This window comes from Musca autumnalis, unplaced genomic scaffold, assembly GCF_047663935.1.
Source record: "Musca autumnalis isolate F117 unplaced genomic scaffold, ASM4766393v1 scaffold_5, whole genome shotgun sequence".
NCBI lineage: Eukaryota > Metazoa > Arthropoda > Insecta > Diptera > Muscidae > Musca > Musca autumnalis.
Window position 1 is genome coordinate 196,432,005 of NW_027412088.1, and position 24,619 is coordinate 196,456,623.

At 36.4% G+C, this 24,619-nt stretch overlaps 1 long non-coding RNA gene across 1 annotated transcript; it reads right to left on the reverse strand.

Annotated features, from left to right (window-relative positions):
- Positions 1-1,175: 1,175 nt before the first annotated feature.
- On the reverse strand, positions 1,176-9,160 carry LOC141406565 (uncharacterized). The gene is made up of 3 exons (XR_012413432.1): positions 5,982-9,160; positions 2,213-5,911; positions 1,176-2,145 (listed from the first exon to the last, which is right to left on the reverse strand). It is a non-coding gene; the product is annotated as an uncharacterized lncRNA (long non-coding RNA).
- Between the last annotated feature and the right edge of the window lie 15,459 nt (positions 9,161-24,619).

A 24,619-nucleotide genomic window follows, 5' to 3' on the forward strand; every position in this document is an offset into this window, starting at 1 on the left:
ATAAAAACTTATAGTCAAGATACGCTTATATTTGTACGAAAAATAATATTTTAAAAAACTTTAACGGTGTCGGTATGAGAACATTTTGAACAAAAACGTGGCGAAGACGCCCCATGTTACCATATACATTTGTAATCTAATTTTTTAAGCAAATAATGTACATAGATGTATGGTTTATTTTGAAACTCATAGTGGAATTTTGTGTAGAATTTTTCATCCTTTAACACTTTTCACCTATAACCAAGTTTTATATTACTTCCATGTACCAACTAGAAAAAAGAAGGAAAAAATTGTCATTAAAAAATTGGGAAATATTTGCATGTTTTTCAGCAAAATTGATACTGATATTTTAATGCTATAGAATGTAAATAGACATTTCATTTCTTTGGTGACCCGTGGTGAAATTTTACGAAGAATATTTTTGTCTCTGACATCATCTCTCTAAAATTATGTTTTGTGGGACAATTTTGAATAAACACAGATGAAGTCCGACATTAACCCAATAACGTGTTTTTCATTTTTAGAGATTCCTGGCGATTAGACAAGAGTTACAGATTTGGTGTATTCTGGGACCTATAGTAAAATTTTATGGCAAAGAATTTTGTAGAGTATTCGGATTTGATACGATCTCATTTTTAATGAGTTTTTGAAAGATTTTCGAAAAAAGGACAAAAAAGACCCCTTTGTTGAAACGCATGAGGGTTAAAATTTTTAACAAAAATATTTCCCACACCCTCCTTAGTAAAGTTGCCAAAGACACTATATACCTGAAATGCAAGGATTCCAAGATATCTAAACTCGAATATTTCGAAAAATTTTAAATTGGGGGGAACTTGCCCCGCCTATTTTGGTTACTTTCCGACGTAAACTTTAAAAACGCCGATACACGTGTCTCATATTTTTAGCTCTACTTTCATAATCTGATCGATTTTCCTTGTCATTTTTTTTGTTGTCGCACAGTGTTATCAACATTAATAAGTGGAGACACCAAAACAGAAGGGTCCCAAGTTATAAGTCAAAAGTATGCTTAAATGAGATGGTAATAAAACAACTGTTTTAATTTAATTTTTTATTAGAGAGGGTTTTATTTTTATTGTATATTTGTATAGTTTTTTTGTAATACATAAAATTTTAAAAACAATTAAACAAATGTTTTACAAAAAATAAAAATTTATTTTTTTTTATTATTACAATGTTTACTGTATATGTATATTTATATAATGAAAAAATATTAATCAAATTTACGATTGAATCAACTCGATACAAATTGGAAGATACAGACAATGTTTTATTTTTCATATACATTTAATGGGGCCTATTGCATTTTTATTGGATATAAAGAGTCTCTAATAATTGGCAACATACATCATCTTGTCGATGCAAACCACAGCAGAAGAAAAAATCGATTTTAATTCCATGTTTTGAATGTGCGATTTATCAGCCTTCGCCAATCATATCATTCTTCACATTTAAATCACAAAAGAAAAGATTCCGTTGTTGAAATACCATTGGGGAGGGGTCATCAGTTACATAAGATCATTTTTCAAAGTGTAGCTTCGGAAGAGATTGTTCAAATGATGGCATTGGTAAATAGTAATCAAACGCAGCTTCTTGGATATGCTGAATTTGTGGGCTATAAGGACGCAGTTTAAGCTGAAAATTTAAAGTTCCTTTCTTGTTCCACAGGAATATGTTAAACATATCAACATACATAAGTATGATTTAGAGGTCTACAATACATTTTGCCACATAGGGCTAGGAATAATATAAATTACCTTAAATCTCCTTAAATTAATCATATAATTACTAGTGACCCTAGGTTAATGTGACCAGTTTTAAGCCATGGTACAATAATAATATTATTGCACCATGTTAAAGCCCATAATGGACATAATAATTGTTTGGTCTAATAACTAAAATGTGTGTAAATATGTAAACTGATTTTTCAGAAAAATTAGGAATTATTGCATCGTGATATGAAGCCATTTGAATCGCAGCTCCTATTTCTTATCAACCAATGTCACACTCGCGGATTTTCCACAATAAATCCTCAGTATATTCAGAAATCAATTAAAGGTGAAAGTTCCTTTTTTTGTTGCCTCCTAATAGAATTTCCGCCATTCTGATTGGTTCGAGAAGAAGATTCTGGAAATAAACTGTGTATTAAAGAACAAATTCTTGAGTATTAAGGAAATTATATTTCCATTGTTACCTTCCATAAAGAAATTATAGTTTCTTTATCAACGGACGAATTCAATAAAAAATTTGATGTAATTTTTCTTCATCTTTAGAGATAATACACTTGTCACGCTGCCTATATACGCAGCCTAATTCCAAACGTCAGTTCCATTAAACTTTAGTTTTCTCAAATAAGTGTGTATATATCGCTGATCCTGATTGATGTTGAACGGTCGAATACCACACCAGTATAAGTAGGGTATAAATAATGCGAGCTTTGTGCATATGTTTGGGACGTTTATGCATTCTCTGGCGTTATTCCGCTTAGTTATTTAGATTGATTAGGCTTCATTATAACTTAGCAGGAGGAGGTGGACAATTGAGTTTGAAACATCGCTGGCTGGTAAACTGAAATACCAAATGCTATGTTGTCTTAGGATATTTGAGTTACATACCGTATTCCACAAATGAACACTAAATCACATGATTTGTTCTGAAGACATAAAAGAGTTCTGAACATAGAAAGAATCTTCTCATTGAAACAGAAACTTTGAAAAACATGGATAACTTGGTTTCCATATTTACGTTGGAATATTTAGAAAATTGGGGATAAATATGCATTTTTTCGTGGATGCCTGAAATTTCTTGAGGTGTTCCCCTTTATCTGTCTCTCCTGGTGGACTTTGAATATATAATATATGGAAGATAGCCTCTTGTATTGAATTAACGAATATTGAAGATAATACTTTCATATGTCTGCAAGTGACCCCTGCATTAGATTTGAATTTTGTAAACTAATGACCACTTCATTTCCTGTCGCCTGGTATGGATTTCAACAGACACCCTGTCGTTCCTAAAAATGTATTTTCCAATACATTTTTTCGAATAATGCTTGCAGATATCCAAATACTGAAAGAAAGCTTTTGATTGACATACCAATGGCCATCATAGAATTGCCATAAGAGATGTGATATAATCCAAAACAGAGAACTTTGTTTAGTATTTTCCACTGCTAAACACATATGTAAAAAAGTGGCGCCCAACCTGGCGCTAAGCAATGGATAACTTCCAAAAGGGAAAATTATTTTTCGGAACTGATGATTTTTTGGGCAATTTCGAGATGTGGCGCCCAACGTGGCGCTTAGCAATGGATAACATCCAAAAGGGAAAATTATATTTCGGAACTGATGATTTTTCTTGCAATCAGAGATGTGGCGCCCAACTTATGACTGCACATCTTACCAAAGTTTTGCATTGATCTACCAATGGTCATAACAGATTGGGGAAGATTTTCCTGTCACCTCCTTAGTTCTTGCGTTGCAATTCCAATCCTCAAAACAAAAGTAGTGATATCATCGAAAGTGATGAAGTTTGTTTAACATCTGTTATTTTTTGTAAAAAATCTGTAATAAAGTGAGATCCAGCCTAGTGCTTAGCAATGGACATCATTACGAAAATTTTGTTTTGGAACTGCTGAAAAGTAAATATTAGTTTTGGAAACACTGCGCATTTTCCGCTTAAGTCTCACACTCCAGTGGACATCATTTTGTTCATCTCACGCAGAAGATTGTTTGTGGAAACTGCAGTTGTTGAAGATGGGAAAATGTGGCAGCCAATCTAAAATTTGAAATCTTGGAATATCAGCTGAATTTTCACAAGTTTATTGCAACCAGAATCGGAAGGATGATATAACATTAGCTTTTCGGAACACCACGCTTCTCCCGCTTAAGTCTCAGCACACTCCAATTGATATATTTTTGTTCATTCAACTCTGTGGATTGTTTGTGAGATCTTCAGTTATTGAAGAAAAAAATGTTGAGACGAGAGTCCGAAAGTTGATATAACATTAGCTTTGGGAATACCACGGCACCCTTAGTGAAGACTCACGTTAAAATGTATATAAATTAGCACTGCTGCCTTAGACTCTATGCTTCACACACAACGGCTTGCGTTAAAATACCTGGCAGGTAATACACCTTTCTATTTGAGGGACCCTGTTCGGCAGAAGATTGTTTGTGTTTTGTTACATACCAAATATTTCAATACTCCGATCGCGATACAACGTTGGTGGTAGATGTGTTAAAATAAGCTTCATCATACAGAACAATTATACAAAATTTCAATTGGGCGCCATTTACTTATTGATTTGAGGTTATGGAGCATTAGTGAGACAACATTTAATCTCTGATAATTTTCTGAAAATTTAATTGTTTTTATGCTCCAAGAATTTCGTTTCGTTACATACCAAAGAGCTGGAAACAATTTAGAATTCAATCTTCTATTTCACGGACAGGTCGTTGTTGAAGGGTGTAATGAGGAACCACATAAATTCCAATGCATTCCATGCATTGATAAGTGAATTTGAAAGGATAGCTGCGTTGAATTTTCCAATATATTTAAGTATTTTCTCGAACAGTCACTGCTTTGAATATGAGGTCTTTGAACTTCCCATACTTGGTGCTCCATTTCAGCTGAAAGTTTCAATACCGTGAAGTTATGGAAAGTTTTCTTTACATACCAAAAAATTGGTGGATGCTTCCGAACATTGCAGCCCAATTTAATGTTGCCAAGTTGCCAAGTCAGTTAACGTTACAAGCTATGCAATTCTTGACCAGAAACCAACGAGAATCAAAGTGATTTGAAAACATATCCAATTTTGTACTATTTAATTGGAGGTTACAATATTGATATCTTTTTCTTTAATATGCGAAATTTCCCAGTTGTAGAAATCTATTGTTTCATCCAATTGTTATCCTTAACGGGAAATTTGCATTTAAACGGTTTTGCTGTTTAAGGCAGTTGAATAACTTGCGAGTGGGCATTCAAAAATCTCCAAAGAAGTTTTCAATTTGCCACTTGCATTTGCATTCACAGGATCCAAATCATCTCAAAATCTTCTCAGGCTTTATTCTTCATCTGAAACTTCAAGACATAATAAAAAGTCTTTCTTACATACCCAAAAACCATTTAACTGCTTCGGAAAAATTTAACTCAACTTGTTGATCCAAAAACTGTATTCAGCCTCGGTAGCTGCTATATGAGTACGGTGGTTAAACGCAATCGGTTCGTTAAGCATCGCGTTACCACCAACCACATGAACACTTCAAGGAAAAACTTGTCATCACTTGAGATACTTTCTTGTGTTTCATTGTATTAATGGGTTAATGCGACGCTTAATGGAGCGATTGTGGTTGGCACTTTCACGATTCAAATCTTTGGTATATTATGGGAGCGATTTTAAAGTCTTCGTGTCCAAGGGAAGTGCATTGCAGATCCGTGAGTTGTAAGAAAATCCAACCTTCTATCCAATCCTAGCCTTTATCGGCACACCGATTCTTGATCTTATCACTTCCGCACTGTTTACAGTTCCAATTTGACTTGGCAGTTCCATTGACAAGGCATTACCAGCTAAATCGGAAATTTAAATCGTTTACAGCGTATAAAGATGTCGTTTGCAGCAAAAGATTGCTTTAAAGATTTCCACATCATAAACTGTGATATTTAGGGTCTTAACTGCAACCTTATTCACGGGACTTCATAAAGCTTTCAAAGCTATGGATGTTGATCATTGTATGCCAGGGGAGAAAATGTAGGCAATAAACCGCCAGTTGAACCAACACAAAGACATATTCAAACCTCCCGATTTGCCATAAGTGTGAAAATCTTTACAAGAGATGGAAGCCCAGTTATATCCACTAGCAGGGAGCCTTCATGTCGAACCACATTTTCAAATCTAAAAATATTTGAGTTTTTCGCAATTTAATATCAAAACTTTATTGTAATGTTTTATAAGGTATCGATACCTGTGTTCTATTCCAAACAAAAATGATCCGTTTTAGTAAGCAACTTTGCGGAAAGAGAGCACAGAAAGCCCAGAAAGTCCAACATAAAAATCCACAAATATTAAGGATTTTAATTTATTTGGCAGTGTTCAATCAGCTTCTTCTTCTTGATGCCTAAGAACGCTTCTCTCACTGCCATTTTGTATTGGAAAAAGCTGCAGTCGTTTGTTCCATGAAAGTTACCAAAAAAGTTGATTTCGAATTGAATGCTGAAGCCCATAAGACAAAAACTTTTGATGAATTTCCTAAGCGACTGATTATGAACTTAGGGTTGCATACGACATCATGGAAGTTATGAAATCTACCAGCTTCTTCCTTCCTGGGGTGCGTTTTTGCCACTGCCATTTATATTGGAAAAATGCCTGGGAACCATAAGCCATTGCTTTTGAAGAAATTTCAAAGGGGCTGGACAGGAATTCAAACCAGACATACATAATGGAATAATGGAAACTGCAGTGTCCAAGTTGAACTATGATCCACTTTGCTTCTTATATATTTACCAAGAATGCCATGCAACTTATATGTCTCCGCCTTTGTGGTTGCATAAGTCACCATAGACATTGTGATCTTAATCTGCATCCCAAGTTGTTATCAAGTAACAGCTTTAAAAGAAATGCGGCTGCACTGAGAACACCCATACTCCCGAAAAATGTCCAAAGTGGATGGCCAAGAATTAAGTGTTGCATACGGCACCGCGGAAATTGTGACCTCTATCAGCTTCCAAAGAAAAGTGGTGACAGCCCATACACCCATACTTCTGAAAACAAATCAGAATGGCTGGCCAGAAAGTCATGGCTATATAGGGTACTTTGAAAGTTTCGACCTCTAAAATACTTCCCTAAAACGTGGCGGCAGTTCTTAGATCCACACTTTTAAAAAATATCCAAAGCGACTGGCCAGGAACTAATGGTTGCGTTGGGAGCCAGAAGGATATTATTTCTGCCACAAGCATTTTATTTATGATAATTTATAATTGGAACCTGTGGGATGTTATGAACCTTCAAACCGTTTTTTCTTTGGATAGTTGGAACTTGTGGAATGTTGTGAACCTTCAAAAATTCAAAGAAAGATGTTGTGCACTAAATGCAGGCTCTATAGGTGGAAGCTGGTGATAGTCCGAACGGCAGGCTAGAAAGGCATGGCACCATGGAAGTTGTGACATATAAAAGCTGACCCAAAAGTTGGCGGCAGTATTTAGATTCATACTTCCGAAAAATATCCAAAGCGACTGGCCAGGAACAGATGGTTGTGTTGGGCGCCAGCAGGATGCTAAGTTTCTTACACAACCATTTTAGTATGATATCTTCTTTTTTGATATTTGGAACTTGTGGGATGTTGTGAACCTTCAAAAATTCAAAGAAAGATGTTGTCCACCAAATGCAGGCTCTATAGGTGGAAGCTGGTGATAGTCAAGTGTCTTCCACGCACTCCTTTAAGTCATAGTCATACGGTGAAATATTTTATAAGCAATTATTGAGAGTGAGAGAGCGGAGATAAAGTAAGTCACTTCTCTCCATATGTCAGAAATCACACACACAAAGTTCGAGGGTTTTGTGCATTGGTGTCCAAACTTAATGAGAGAGAATTGATGGGAGAGTAATGTCCCTTTTTTAAACAACGGCTGAAGTAGCTCTCATTTGAATTCGTTATTCTCTGTTGTTAGGACAACGTACAGGCTTGACATCAATGGGTTTGTGCGACAGCGGGGAGAAAAGGACTACTCCATACTCTTTGCTCTTCGCTCTCACCTAAAATACGACTACATGTGACTATCGACTTATGTCGATGGCCAGACATAAGCGAATTACGAGCTTATTTTTACCAAGTGTTGCTTATCGCCATGTCGGATCGAATATCTATCTCTTGTGCCAGACACTGAAAATAACACATGAAAATATTTTAGCTTCTAAGAGAGTGCGGAGGTGAAGGAGCTCCCTTTCTCCCTTCTTACCCATAAACTCAAAACATTTTCATGAAAATTTTCATTGTCTGGCACAAGACTATCAAAAATTATATAAAATTGCTTATGAAATATTTCACTGTCTGACTCAGTTGAGTTTCTTTCTTCAATTTCCATGTCAATGGTTCTCTTTTTCCATGAATTTTCGTGGGGCTGAAATTTTCAAATTTCGAATAGTAAACAACTTTATTTGGTTACATACCCGTACAGGTCCAGTCTAAAATTCAAGACAAATTTCTAGAAGCTTCTAACCCGAAGCTTCTAGAAATTTGTCTTGAATTTTAGACTGGACCTGTACGGGTATGTACGTGATAATTATCCGGATGAATAAATCCCATTTTAAAGGCGAGGTATTTATATTTCGAACTATAAATTCATCCGATATGATTTATTCACCATAGGAATAATGCAATCGAAAGGGGTTTCCAGCGGCTTCATAGTATTGTGGTGCCCCATAGGAGGAGGGAAACTAATGCTGGCCTGGATTTTTAGCAGCCAAACCTGGCTCACACATTTTAAAGTGGGTGTTCTCCTTGTGATTTCTCCATAAGTAAGAATCCAATTCTAGTCTTCGACAGGCAATTTAAGGTGCATATGAACCAAGGCAGTAAAACGAAAGCCAACCTGGATAAAATACCCACAACTATCATCACAATTTCAGAAGTGTGCCCGTTCTTGTTCTCAGTGAAAGTTCTCCACCCAAAGACGTAAAAATCCAATTCAAGTTTTCGACAAGGAATTTTATGTATCAACCTTTGCGTACCTAAATGAGAACATTAATTTATTTCATAATAGGACCGTTACCTTTTAATGGAAGAAATCCACAGTGACAGCATTAATTTCTCCACTTCGTTAACATAATTATTACGATTTCTGTAGAATGATTGAAAGTTCCAAACGTTGACATTATGACCAAAACCAAACATCTTTTCAGCAAAGGTCTGGAGGATATATAATTTCCAGATATGTTATTGGGATCACCTATCACAAAGTATACTCCGAAGAGGCCAAAACATTTCATTTCATATTTCTTTGTGGAATTCCGTACAAAAAAGTTTGTACACATATTTAGAATCTGAATTCCTGAGGTTGCTGGAATAGAGTTTTTATTATCCGGGTCGCAACTAAGGAATGTTCGAGACTCATCAGTTATCCCAAGTCTTCTTGAAGACGTTGCTGTTTGATTCAATCCATCTCTTACAAAATGTACCCACAGGAGATCAAGATATTCAATTTCCGTACAAAAAAGTTTGTACATTCTTGCAGATTCTGGAATGAAGCTTTCATTTTCTGGGCTGAAACTAAAGTAAAATGTGTTCATTTGGATAGTTCGAAGAATCTTTTGTTATCCAAAGTCTTCCTGGTGCTGTTGCTGATTTATTGGCAAAATTTACTCTAAAGAGGCCAAATTATTATAATTCACATCTTTTTGTGTGTTACTGGACAAAGAAGTTTGTACAGTTTTTCAAATTGAATACTAGTGCAGATTCTGTAATAAGGATTTTATTATTAGCGGCACGAATGTCTGATAGTAAAATTTGTTTATTTGGAAAGTTCGAGGTATATTTTGTCACTCCAGGTCTTCCTGGCTTTTTGGCTCCCTTTTGTACTGAACAATGATTCCTGGAAATTGTAAAATTTTCAAACCTTGGTAAAAGAAGCTAAAAGTATCTTTAGATGTTTCAAATCTTTATTGTAATATTATACAATGTGATGTGGCAACCGCTTCTTTGGATAATCGGCAAATACATTGGGGTCCTCTATACTTCTTTGCATCTATGCTGCGGTTGAATACGAAACCATTGAACGATGTTTAACTTAAAACATTCAACAATAGACACTAAAATGTTAGGCACGGGCATGCAGGAACACGTACCAAAATATTTATGCATTTTCACGCACTAACATGGCGATTTTGAAAGAGGCACGATCGCTCACGCTCGTGACACGCATGTTTTGTGCGGGTATTTAAATTTTACACAAAATTATGAGTACGTGACCAAAATTTTTTGGCACGAGTGAACCGAATGACGGGTTTTTATTGAAAAGGTACGACATGACACGATCGCCTCTCTAATCTAGTCTCCATTACATCCATGATAGAGGTTGCCATTTACCATTGCTGAGATTCCACATAGACCACATGCCTTCAATTTACTTCAGTTGACCCTCAAGATTGGAAATTCATCGACAGATTGGTTGAAATCCAAAGTCAGATCTTTGAATTAAGAGTCTTCATTGCTATGAATGATGGAAGTGCAAATTCTCTCTCTCTCTACAAGGCTTCATTGAAATCATGGCTGCTTTCAGGGGGTTTCAATCTCTATTACTGACCTCCATTGATGGGATTCACAAAGGCCACATATTTTTGATGTGGCATGCAGAACGAACATATCTTCATGTTCCCAATCTCCATTTCTTGGCCCTCAGATTCGTCCAAGATGGTTTGCCAACTATAGCCAGATCCATGAGTTAGGCTTCCTCTCAGCCCAAAACCTTGACAATTTGTTGATAATTTTCTTACACCACGATGTTAGCACGGTCACGACAAAACACAAACTGATGAGGATTGTGGAAACGTCTTCTTATTTATACTTAAAAACGTTTCTTTGTAGTAGTGCCCATTCTACAAAAAATACAAATGTAAACATCCCTTAATTAACACAGCTGTTGTTTAGGCGCGCATTTAAGTCCCGGAGATAAGGGTGTGCAGTGATAGGAACGTGTTTTTCTTTTCTTTGAAATTTCAAGATTAAAAATTGTCAGTGTTTTTATTTGAAGAACGTGTTTGGCCACCCAAGGCATTAGGTAGCTGATAGGAAGAAGAAAGAAAATCTGAAGGCAATTGGTGCCCAGGTAAAAAATAACTTAAAATCTACTTAGGGATCGTAAAAATGCACTTAAAATAATATCTACACAATATGTATTTTGATAAACACATAAACTGTGTGTGTATGTATACTCTTATTCATGAGTCTATATAAGTAAATGTGTATTTTTTAATGATGTATGGCTCTATCTAATTGTTACCAAAACTACGTATACATACATATGTATATTCCCGACAAGACATGATAAGAAGTTTGTAAAACGAAATAAATTAAGTTATAAATATTGAACAATTATAAAATTTAAATTTTCTGTAAACTCTCTGGTGGACTCTCACCTTTCCCTATACGAGTAGAAAAGGTTTAAAAAGTTTAAGTCGGTTTTTCAGGAACACAGTCCAAAATTCGCTCGGGTATTCCTTCTTCTTTTGCCAGAAATTAATTAAGCAAGAATGCTCCTGAAGTACCGAGATCTCTAGTCTTGACATCTTTAACATATCGCTCAAATACTTAAAGAGTGGCATAACACAAAAAATGCATTTTCTGAGTTAGCAATTTCTATTTTTTCTACGACTATAACTTTATCTTGTGTCAAATTTTGTCTTTATTCAACAAAAAATGAAATTATGCAACACTAAAACACTTCAAATCATGCCCGATCTTGCCCAGAAATGTGGCACTGATATCTGGCTAGCTGTTTGCAAAATATGATCCAAGTAGTTATTTAAGTTTTTGGGTAATAATATTTCTAAGTTTGGAAGTCAAATTTCAATCGTCAACTTAAAACGCATTTTTCTCAACATCCTTCACTCACACTTTCCGTATGAGGCAGATATTCCGCTAGAAATTGATACTTTCATATACATACTATGGGCAGATCGAATACTGGCTAAACAGCCAAAATCCTTTTTACACAAAACTTATATGCTAAGGGATTTTTAGAATTTTGTTTTTTAGGAAGTATGAAATTGCCGAAAATTATACGGCTTTTTGGACCTATTGGGACTTTAACATTGACAATTGTGGACATTCCGAATAAATGTGGACATGGAAAGCATAAGGGCATCAACATTCAAATTATGCGGAATTTGATTGGAAAAAGTGCCTATGTTTTTTTAATAATTAAAACCGCTAAACACGGTTATATAGGCGGTGATCTCAAACAGCAAAAATATTTGGATGAATTTAATTTTAAGCCACCACTGGGGGTTATCGTCACATCTGTATGTACGCACACACATGTAATCAGTGCATGATTTTGCATTTGTTTTCAATTTCATTTCAAGGGCGGGCTGCATGTATTCCCTTCAAAGGAATAGAATTTCTAAAATTGTGCGACTTAAAATGCCATGAAATTCTTTGTTCTTTCTCCCTATTTCACTGACGATAGTCATAAAAGATAAGAAAATTGGAAATTTGAGTACCCAATTGTTGTCAAATACGCATCAAATGTAAACAGCTGTTCAAATATAAGAAGGGTAAAACTTTCCAAAAGGAAGGCTAAAAATAAATTCTCTTATTTGAAGAGGGTGCGTGAGAAATGTAGTGTAAAACTATAATAATACGAGTATGTACGAGTACATTAACTGAACTTGAAAATTGTGACGACTGCATCTTGTTTTTGCGGTAACTTGCCGCCGTTTTTTTAAGTTCATAGGAAAAATCAAAACTTCCATACTATGTAGAATTTTTTTCGATATTCCGTGGCTGAATTGAAGATCACCCAAGCTGAATTGAACATGAAAGATCTCATAAGGGTCTTTTATTAATAGAAGGCCTCCTAAAAACCTCCTAAATACAGAAAACCTGCTAAAGGTCTTCGAAATAAAGAAAAACACCTAAAGGTCGTTTATGATTAGAAGATCTCCTTCCTTCTAAAGATAGAAGACCTCCTAAAGGTATTTTATAGATAAAAGACCTCCTATAGATGAAGAACTCTTAAAAGCATTTTAGTGATAGAAGTCCTCCTAAAGGTTATTTTTTAGAATGAATACCTCCTAAAGGTCTCCTACAGATAGAAGACCTCCTAAAAGTCTTATATGTATATAGAAGAACTCCTAAAGGTCTTTTATAGATAGAAGACCCCCTTAATGTCCTTTATAGATAGAAGATCTCCTAAAGTATTTGTCGATAGCAAACTTCTAAAAGGTCTTTTTTAGATTGAAGTCATCCTAAGGAAGAACTCCTGAAGGTATGTTATTTATAGAAGACCTCCTAAATGTCTTCTTAGGATAGATTAACCCCTAAAGGCCTTTTTTAGATAAAGGTCTTTTAAAGATTCACGTCTGTATAAGGTGTTCTAAAGATACAAGTTTTTTGAAAATAGAAGACCTCCTAAAGGTCTTTTTTAGATAAAAGACTTCCTAAAAGTCTTCAGGAGTCTTTCTATAGATAAAACATCTCCTAAAGGTATTTTATAGAAAAGGGTTTTTATAGATACAAGGCCTTTCAAAAGTCTTCTAAAGTTACAAGACCACGTAAAAGTCTCTTATAGATATAAGACTCCTAACTGTATTCTAAGGATAGAAGACCTCCGAAAGGTCTTCTGACGATGTAGGACCTCTTAAAGGTCTTCTAGAAATTGCTCCCGTGACTCAAAATATCATTAAGAAAGCAAAAAGTTTTGGCAAGAATTCAATTTGGATAAAATCGGTTCCTGGATTCCATGCATGAGGAGTCGCAGGGTAAAAATAAGGGAGAGGGTAGCCTAACAAAACATGGCAGCCTGGATGATTCATTTGAAAAGTTCACTCGTGAAACTTTAGAAGCCATGGATGCTGATGATGAGGATGAGGAGGAAGATAAGAATTCTTTGAAGTCTTTGGATCATTCTCAGGATGACTCGACCTATGTGGAAATTGTATCGGTCATAAAGGAAATGGATGAGATAGTCAAAATATATCAAAGAAAAAATTCATAGGGCTGCGAAAATCTATTCAGCAGCCCGAGAAAAAATTACTTCTATAGATAATCTCTCCTCAGTGAAGCTGACTAAAATTTTCTATGGAAAATTTCACTGAGGAATTTTTTTTATAGAATATCTCTCCTCAGTGAAGCTGAGAACAAATTTTCTATAGAAAATCTCTCCTCAGTGAAGCTGAAGACAAATTTTCTATAGAAAATCTCTCCTCAGTGAAGCTGAGGACAAATCTTCTATAGAAAATCTCTCCTCAGTGAAGCTGAGGACAAATCTTCTATAGAAAATCTCTCCTCAGTGAAGCTGAGGACAAATTTTCTATAGAAAATTTCTGCTCAGTGAAGCTGAGGACAAATTTTCTATAGAAAATCTCTCCTCAGTGAAGCTGAGGACAAATTTTCTATAGAAAATCTCTCCTCAGTGAAGCTGAGGACAAATTTTTTATTGGAAATCTCTCCTCAGTGAAGCTGAGGACAAATTTTCTATAGAAAATCTCTCCTCAGTGAAGCTGAGGACAAATTTTCTATAGAAAATCTCTCCTCAGTGAAGCTGAGGACAAATTTTCTATAGAAAATCTCTCCTCGGTGAAGTTGAGGACAAATTTTCTATAGAAAATCTCTCCTCGGTGAAGCTGAGGACAAATTTTCTATAGAAAATCTCTCCTCGGTGAAGCTGAGGACAAATTTTCTATAGAAAATCTCTCCTCGGTGAAGCTGAGGACAAATTTTCTATAGAAAATCTCTCCTCGGTGAAGCTGAGGACAAATTTTCTATAGAAAATCTCTCCCTTCGTGAAGCTGAGGACAAATTTTCTATAGAAAATCTCTCCTCAGTGAAGCTGAGGCCACAATTTTCTATAGAAAATCTCTCCTCAGTGAAGCTGAGGCCACAATTTTCTATAGAAAATCTCTCCTCAGTGAAGTTGAGGACAAATTTTCTATAGAAAATCTCTGCTCAGTGAAGCGGAGGCCATAATTTTCTATAGACAATCTCTGATCAGTGAAGCTGAGGACAAATTTTCTATAGAAAATCTCTCCTCAGGGAAGTTGAGGACACATTTTCTATAGAAAATCTCTGCTCAGTGAAGCTGAGGACAAATTTTCTATAGAAAATCTCTCCTCAGTGAAGTTGAGGACACATTTTCTATAGAAAATTTCTGCTCAGTGAAGCTGAGGACAAATTTTCTATAGAAAATCTCTCCTCGGTGAAGCTGAGGACAAATTTTCTATAGAAAATCTCTCCTCAGGGGAGTTGAGGACACATTTTCTATAGAAAATCTCTGCTCAGTGAAGCTGAGGGCAAATTTTCTATAGAAAATCGCTCCTCAGTGAAGTTGAGGACACATTTTCTATAGAAAATCTCTGCTCAGTGAAGCTGAGGACAAATTTTCTATAGAAAATCTCTGCTCAGTGAAGCTGAGGCCATAATTTTCTATAGACAATCTCTGCTCAGTGAAGCTGAGGCCACAATTTTCTATAGAAAATCTCTGCTCAGTGAAGCTGATTTTCTATAGAAAATCTCTGCTCAGTGAAGCTGAGGACAAATTTTCTATAGAAAATCTCTCCTCAGTGAAGCTGAGGACAAATTTTCTATAGAAAATCTCTCCTCGGTGAAGCTGAGGACAAATTTTCTATAGAAAATCTCTCCTCGGTGAAGCTGAGGACAAATTTTCTATAGAAAATCTCTCCTCGGTGAAGCTGAGGACAAATTTTCTATAGAAAATCTCTCCTCGGTGAAGCTGAGGACAAATTTTCTATAGAAAATCTCTCCTCGGTGAAGCTGAGGACAAATTTTCTATAGAAAATCTCTCCTCGGTGAAGCTGAGGACAAATTTTCTATCGAAAATCTCTCCCTTCGTGAAGCTGAGGCCACAATTTTCTATAGAAAATCTCTCCTCAGTGAAGCTGAGGACAAATTTTCTATAGAAAATCTCTCCTCAGGGAAGTTGAGGACACATTTTCTATAGAAAATCTCTGCTCAGTGAAGCTGAGGACAAATTTTTTATAGAAAATCTCTCCTCAGTGAAGTTGAGGACACATTTTCTATAGAAAATCTCTGCTCAGTGAAACTGAGGACAAATTTTCTATAGAAAATCTCTGCTCAGTGAAGCTGAGGCCATAATTTTCTATAGACAATCTCTGCTCAGTGAAACTGAGGCCACAATTTTCTATAGAAAATCTCTGCTCAGTGAAGCTGATTTTCTATAGAAAATCTCTGCTCAGTGAAGCTGAGGACAAATTTTCTATAGAAAATCTCTCCTCGGTGAAGCTGAGGACAAATTTTCTATAGAAAATCTCTCCTCGGTGAAGCTGAGGACAAATTTTCTATAGAAAATCTCTCCTCTGTGAAGCTGAGGAAAAATTTTCTATAGAAAGTCTCTCCCTTCGTGAAGCTGAGGCCACAATTTTCTATAGAAAATCTCTCCTCAGTGAAGCTGAGGACAAATTTTCTATAGAAAATCTCTCCTCAGGGAAGTTGAGGACACATTTTCTATAGAAAATCTCTGCTCAGTGAAGCTGAGGACAAATTTTCTATAGAAAATCTCTCCTCAGTGAAGTTGAGGACACATTTTCTATAGAAAATCTCTGCTCAGTGAAGCTGAGGACAAATTTTCTATAGAAAATCTCTGCTCAGTGAAGCTGAGGCCATAATTTTCTATAGACAATCTCTGCTCAGTGAAGCTGAGGCCACAATTTTCTATAGAAAATCTCTGCTCAGTGAAGCTGATTTTCTATAGAAAATCTCTGCTCAGTGAAGCTGATTTTCTATAGAAAATCTCTGCTCAGTGAAGCTGAGGACAAATTTTCTATAGAAAATCTCTCCTCGGTGAAGTTGAGGACACATTTTCTATAGAAAATCTCTGCTCAGTGAAGCTGAAGACAAATTTTCTATAGAAAATCTCTCTTCAGTGAAGCTGAGGCCACAATTTTCTATAGAAAATCTCTCCTCAGTGAAGCTGAGGCCACAATTTTCTATAGAAAATCTCGCCTCAGTGAAGCTGAGGACAAATTTTCTATAGAAAATCTCTGCTCAGTGAAGCTGAGGCCATAATTTTCTATAGAAAATCTCTGCTCAGTGAAGCTGAGGCCATAATTTTCTATAGACAATCTCTGCTCAGTGAAGCTGAGGCCATAATTTTCTATAGAAAATCCCTGCTCAGTGAAGCTGAGGCCACAATTTTCTATAGAAAATCTCTGCTCAGTGAAGCTGATTTTCTATAGAAAATCTCTGCTCAGTGAAGCTGAGGACAAATTTTCTATAGAAAATCTCTCCTCAGTGAAGCTGAGAACAAATTTTCTATAGAAAATCTCTCCTCAGTGAAGCTGAGGAGAAATTTTCTATAGAAAATCTCTCCTCGGTGAAGCTGAGGACAAATTTTCTATAGAAAATCTCTCCTCGGTGAAGCTGAGGACAAATTTTCTATAGAAAATCTCTCCTCAGTGAAGCTGAGGACAAATTTTCTATAGAAAATCTCTCCTCAGTGAAGCTGAGGACAAATTTTCTATAGAAAATCTCTCCTCAGTGAAGCTGAGGACAAATTTTCTATATAAAATCTCATCTCAGTGAAGCTGAGGCCACAACTTTCTATAGAAAATCTCTGCTCAGTGAAGCTGAGGCCACAATTTTCTATAGAAAATCTCTGCTCAGTGAACCTGAGGCCACAATTTTCTATAGAAAATCTCTGCTCAGTGAAGCTGAGGACAAATTTTCTATAGAAAATCTCTCCTCGGTGAAGCTGAGGACAAATTTTCTATAGAAAATCTCTCCTCAGTGAAGCTGAGGACAAATTTTCTATATAAAATCTCATCTCAGTGAAGCTGAGGCCACAACTTTCTATAGAAAATCTCATCTCAGTGAAGCTGAGGACAAATTTTCTATAGAAAATCTCTCCTCAGTGAAGTTGAGAACAAATTTTCTATAGAAAATATCTCCTCAGTGAAGCTGAGGACAAATTTTCTATAGAAAATCTCTCCTCAGTGAAGCTGAGGACAAATTTTCTATAGAAAATCTCTCCTCAGTAAAGCTGAGGACAAATTTTCTATAGAAAATCTCTCCTCGTTGAAGCTGAGGACAAATTTTCTATAGAAAATCTCTCCTCGGTGAAGCTGAGGACAAATTTTCTATAGAAAATCTCTCCTCGGTGAAGCTGAGGACAAATTTTCTATAGAAAATCTCTCCTCGGTGAAGCTGAGGACAAATTTTCTATAGAAAATCTCTCCTTTCGTGAAGCTGAGGACAAATTTTCTATAGAAAATCTCTCCTCGGTGAAGCTGAGGACAAATTTTCTACAGAAAATCTCATCTCAGTGAAGCTGAGGCCACAATTTTCTATAGAAAATCTCTGCTCAGTGAAGCTGAGGACAAATTTTCTATAGAAAATCTCTCCCTTCGTGAAGCTGAGGACAAATTTTCTATAGAAAATCTCTGCCCAGTGAAGCTGAGGCCAAAATTTTCTATAGACAATCTCTGCTCAGTGAAGCTGAGGCCATAATTTTCTATAGAAAATCCCTGCTCAGTGAAGCTGAGGCCACAATTTTCTATAGAAAATCTCTGCTCAGTGAAGCTGATTTTCTATAGAAAATCTCTGCTCAGTGAAGCTGAGGACAAATTTTCTATAGAAAATCTCTCCTCAGTGAAGCTGAGGACAAATTTTCTATAGAAAATCTCTCCTCGGTGAAGCTGAGGACAAATTTTCTATAGAAAATCTCTCCTTGGTGAAGCTGAGGACAAATTTTCTATAGAAAATCTCTCCTCGGTGAAGCTGAGGACAAATTTTCTATAGAAAATCTCTCCTCAGTGAAGCTGAGGACAAATTTTCTATAGAAAATCTCTCCTCAGTAAAGCTGAGGACAAATTTTCTATAGAAAATCTCTCCTCGGTGAAGCTGAGGACAAATTTTCTATAGAAAATCTCTCCTCGGTGAAGCTGAGGACAAATTTTCTATAGAAAATCTCTCCTCGGTGAAGCTGAGGACAAATTTTCTATAGAAAACCTCTCCTCGGTGAAGCTGAGGACAAATTTTCTATAGAAAATCTCTCCCTTCGTGAAGCTGAGGACAAATTTTCTATAGAAAATCTCTCCTCGGTGAAGCTGAGGACGAATTTTCTACAGAAAATCTCATCTCAGTGAAGCTGAGGCCACAATTTTCTATAGAAAATCTCTGCTCAGTGAAGCTGAGGCCACAATTTTCTATAGAAAATCTCTGCTCAGTGAAGCTGAGGACAAATTTTCTATAGAAAATCTCTCCTCGGTGAAGCTGAGGACAAATTTTCTATAGAAAATCTCTCCCTTCGTGATGCTGAGGACAAATTTTCTATATAAAATCTCATCTCAGTGAAGCTGAGGCCACAACTTTCTATAGAAAATCTCTGCTCAGTGAAGCTGAGGACAAATTTTCTATAGAAAATCTCTCCTCAGTGAAGTTGAGAACAAATTTTCTATAGAAAATATCTCCTCAGTGAAGCTGAGGACAAATTTTCTATAGAAAATCTCTCCTCAGTGAAGCTGAGGACAAATTTTCTATAGAAAATCTCTCCTCGGTGAAGCTGAGGACGAATTTTCTACAGAAAATCTCATCTCAGTGAAGCTGAGGCCACAATTTTCTATAGAAAATCTCTGCTCAGTGAAGCTGAGGCCACAATTTTCTATAGAAAATCTCTGCTCAGTGAAGCTGAGGACAAATTTTCTATAGAAAATCTCTCCTCGGTGAAGCTGAGGACAAATTTTCTATAGAAAATCTCTCCTCAGTGAAGCTGAGGACAAATTTTCTATATAATATCTCATCTCAGTGAAGCTGAGGCCACAACTTTCTATAGAAAATCTCATCTCAGTGAAGCTGAGGACAAATTTTCTATAGAAAATCTCTCCTCAGTGAAGTTGAGAACAAATTTTCTATAGAAAATATCTCCTCAGTGAAGCTGAGGACAAATTTTCTATAGAAAATCTCTCCTCAGTGAAGCTGAGGACAAATTTTCTATAGAAAATCTCTCCTCAGTAAAGCTGAGGACAAATTTTCTATAGAAAATCTCTCCTCGTTGAAGCTGAGGACAAATTTTCTATAGAAAATCTCTCCTCGGTGAAGCTGAGGACAAATTTTCTATAGAAAATCTCTCCTCGGTGAAGCTGAGGACAAATTTTCTATAGAAAATCTCTCCTCGGTGAAGCTGAGGACAAATTTTCTATAGAAAATCTCTCCTTTCGTGAAGCTGAGGACAAATTTTCTATAGAAAATCTCTCCTCGGTGAAGCTGAGGACAAATTTTCTACAGAAAATCTCATCTCAGTGAAGCTGAGGCCACAATTTTCTATAGAAAATCTCTGCTCAGTGAAGCTGAGGACAAATTTTCTATAGAAAATCTCTCCCTTCGTGAAGCTGAGGACAAATTTTCTATAGAAAATCTCTGCCCAGTGAAGCTGAGGCCAAAATTTTCTATAGACAATCTCTGCTCAGTGAAGCTGAGGCCATAATTTTCTATAGAAAATCCCTGCTCAGTGAAGCTGAGGCCACAATTTTCTATAGAAAATCTCTGCTCAGTGAAGCTGATTTTCTATAGAAAATCTCTGCTCAGCGAAGCTGAGGACAAATTTTCTATAGAAAATCTCTCCTCAGTGAAGCTGAGGACAAATTTTCTATAGAAAATCTCTCCTCGGTGAAGCTGAGGACAAATTTTCTATAGAAAATCTCTCCTCGGTGAAGCTGAGGACAAATTTTCTATAGAAAATCTCTCCTCGGTGAAGCTGAGGACAAATTTTCTATAGAAAATCTCTCCTCAGTGAAGCTGAGGACAAATTTTCTATAGAAAATCTCTCCTCAGTAAAGCTGAGGACAAATTTTCTATAGAAAATCTCTCCTCGGTGAAGCTGAGGACAAATTTTCTATAGAAAATCTCTCCTCGGTGAAGCTGAGGACAAATTTTCTATAGAAAATCTCTCCTCGGTGAAGCTGAGGACAAATTTTCTATAGAAAACCTCTCCTCGGTGAAGCTGAGGACAAATTTTCTATAGAAAATCTCTCCCTTCGTGAAGCTGAGGACAAATTTTCTATAGAAAATCTCTCCTCGGTGAAGCTGAGGACGAATTTTCTACAGAAAATCTCATCTCAGTGAAGCTGAGGCCACAATTTTCTATAGAAAATCTCTGCTCAGTGAAGCTGAGGCCACAATTTTCTATAGAAAATCTCTGCTCAGTGAAGCTGAGGACAAATTTTCTATAGAAAATCTCTCCTCGGTGAAGCTGAGGACAAATTTTCTATAGAAAATCTCTCCCTTCGTGATGCTGAGGACAAATTTTCTATAGAAAATCTCTGCTCAGTGAAGCTGAGGCTACAATTTTCTATAGAAAATCTCTGCTCAGTGAAGCTGAGGACAAATTTTCTATAGAAAATCTCTCCTCAGTGAAGCTGAGGGCAAATTTTCTATAGAAAATCTCTCCTCAGTGAAGCTGAGGACAAATTTTCTATAGAAAATCTCTCCTCGGTGAAGCTGAGGACAAATTTTCTATAGAAAATCTCTCCCTTCGTGATGCTGAGGACAAATTTTCTATAGAAAAACTCTCTTTAGTGAAGCTGAGGACAAATTTTCTGTAGAAAATCTCTCCTCAGTGAAGCTGAGGACAAATTTTCTATAGAAAATCTCTCCTCAGTGAAGCTGAGGGCAAATTTTCTATAGAAAATCTCTCCTCAGTGAAGCTGAGGACAAATTTTCTATAGAAAATCTCTCCTCAGTGAAGCTGAGGACAAATTTTCTATAGAAAATCTCTCCTCAGTGAAGCTGAGGACAAATTTTCTATAGAAAATCTCTCCTCAGTGAAGCTGAGGACAAATTTTCTATAGAAAATCTCTCCTCAGTGAAGCTGAGGACAAATTTTCTATAGAAAATCTCTCCTCAGTGAAGCTGAGGACAAATTTTCTATAGAAAATCTCTCCTCAGTGAAGCTGAGGACAAATTTTCTGTAGAAAATCTCTCCTCAGTGAAGCTGAGGACAAATTTTCTATAGAAAATCTCTCCTCAGTGAAGCTGAGGACAAATTTTCTATAGAAAATCTCTCCTCAGTGAAGCTGAGGACAAATTTTCTATAGAAAATCTCATCTCAGTGAAGCTGAGGCCACAATTTTCTATAGAAAATCTCTGCTCAGTGAAGCTGATGCCACAATTTTCTATAGAAAATCTCTGCTCAGTGAAGCTGAGGACAAATTTTCTATAGAAAATCTCTCCTCAGTGAAGCTGAGGACAAATTTTCTATAGAAAAACTCTCTTCAGTGAAGCTGAGGACAAATTTTCTGTAGAAAATCTCTCCTCAGTGAAGCTGAGGACAAATTTTCTATAGAAAATCTCTCCTCAGTGAAGCTGAGGACAAATTTTCTATAGAAAATCTCTCCCCAGTGAAGCTGAGGACAAATTTTCTATAGAAAATCTCTCCCCAGTGAAGCTGAGGACAAATTTTCTATAGAAAATCTCTCCTCAGTGAAGCTGAGGACAAATTTTCTATAGAAAATCTCTCCTCAGTGAAGCTGAGGACAAATTTTCTATAGAAAATCTCTCCTCAGTGAAGCTGAGGACAAATTTTCTATAGAAAATCTCTCCTCAGTGAAGCTGAGGACAAATTTTCTATAGAAAATCTCTCCTCAGTGAAGCTGAGGACAAATTTTCTATAGAAAATCTCTCCTCAGTGAAGCTGAGGACAAATTTTCTATAGAAAATCTCTCCTCAGTGAAGCTGAGGACAAATTTTCTATAGAAAATCTCTCCTCAGTGAAGCTGAGGACAAATTTTCTATAGAAAATCTCTCCTCAGTGAAGCTGAGGACAAATTTTCTATAGAAAATCTCTCCTCAGTGAAGCTGAGGACAAATTTTCTATAGAAAATCTCTCCTCAGTGAAGCTGAGGACAAATTTTCTATAGAAAAACTCTCTTCAGTGAAGCTGAGGACAAATTTTCTGTAGAAAATCTCTCCTCAGTGAAGCTGAGGACAAATTTTCTATAGAAAATCTCTCCTCAGTGAAGCTGAGGACAAATTTTCTATAGCAAATCTCTCCTCAGTGAAGCTGAGGACAAATTTTCTATAGAAAATCTCTCCTCGGTGAAGCTGAGGACAAATTTTCTCCCTCAGTGAAGCTGAGGACAAATTTTCTATAGAAAAGCTCTCTTCAGTGAAGCTGAGGACAAATTTTCTGTAGAAAATCTCTCCTCAGTGAAGCTGAGGACAAATTTTCTATAGAAAATCTCTCCTCAGTGAAGCTGAGGACAAATTTTCTATAGAAAATCTCTCCTCAGTGAAGCTGAGGACAAATTTTCTATAGAAAATCTCTCCTCGGTGAAGCTGAGGACAAATTTTCTATAGAAAATCTCTCCTCGGTGAAGCTGAGGACAAATTTTCTATAGAAAACCTCTCCTCGGTGAAGCTGAGGACAAATTTTCTATAGAAAATCTCTCCCTTCGTGAAGCTGAGGACAAATATTCTATAGAAAATCTCTCCTCGGTGAAGCTGAGGACGAATTTTCTACAGAAAATCTCATCTCAGTGAAGCTGAGGCCACAATTTTCTATAGAAAATCTCTGCTCAGTGAAGCTGAGGCCACAATTTTCTATAGAAAATCTCTGCTCAGTGAAGCTGAGGACAAATTTTTTATAGAGAATCTCTCCTCGGTGAAGCTGAGGACAAATTTTCTATAGAAAATCTCTCCTCGGTGAAGCTGAGGACAATTTTTCTATAGAAAATCTCTGCTCAGTGAAGCTGAGGCCACAATTTTCTATAGAAAATCTCTGCTCAGTGAAGCTGAGGCCACAATTTTCTATAGAAAATCTCTGCTCAGTGAAGCTGAGGACAAATTTTCTATAGAAAAACTCTCTTCAGTGAAGCTGAGGACAAATTTTCTGTAGAAAATCTCTCCTCAGTGAAGCTGAGGACAAATTTTCTATAGAAAATCTCTCCTCAGTGAAGCTGAGGACAAATTTTCTATAGAAAATCTCTCCTCAGTGAAGCTGAGGACAAATTTTCTATAGAAAATCTCTCCTCAGTGAAGCTGAGGACAAATTTTCTGTAGAAAATCTCTCCTCAGTGAAGCTGAGGACAAATTTTCTATAGAAAATCTCTGCTCAGTGAAGCTGAGGACAAATTTTCTATAGAAAATCTCTGCTCAGTGAAGCTGAGGACAAATTTTCTATAGAAAATCTCTCCTCGGTGAAGCTGAGGACAAATTTTCTATAGAAAATCTCTCCTCGGTGAAGCTGAGGACAAATTTTCTACAGAAAATCTCATCTCAGTGAAGCTGAGGCCACAATTTTCTATAGAAAATCTCTGCTCAGTGAAGCTGAGGCCACAATTTTCTATAGAAAATCTCTGCTCAGTGAAGCTGAGGACAAATTTTCTATAGAAAATCTCTCCTCAGTGAAGCTGAGGACAAATTTTCTATAGAAAATCTCTCCTCAGTGAAGCTGAGGACAAATTTTCTATAGAAAATCTCTCCTCAGTGAAGCTGAGGACAAATTTTCTATAGAAAATCTCTCCTCAGTGAAGCTGAGGACAAATTTCGTATAGAAAATCTCTCCTCAGTGAAGCTGAGGACAAATTTCGTATAGAAAATCTCTCCTCAGTGAAGCTGAGGACAAATTTTCTATAGAAAATCTCTCCTCAGTGAAGCTGAGGACAAATTTTCTATAGAAAATCTCTCCTCAGTTAAGCTGAGGACAAATTTTCTATAGAAAATCTCTCCTCAGTGAAGCTGAGGACAAATTTTCTATAGAAAATCTCTCCCCAGTGAAGTTGAGGACAAATTTTCTATAGAGAATCTCTCCTCAGTGAAGCTGAGGACAAATTTTCTATAGAGAATCTCTCCTCAGTGAAGCTGAGGACAAATTTTCTATAGAAAATCTCTCCTCAGTGAAGCTGAGGACAAATTTT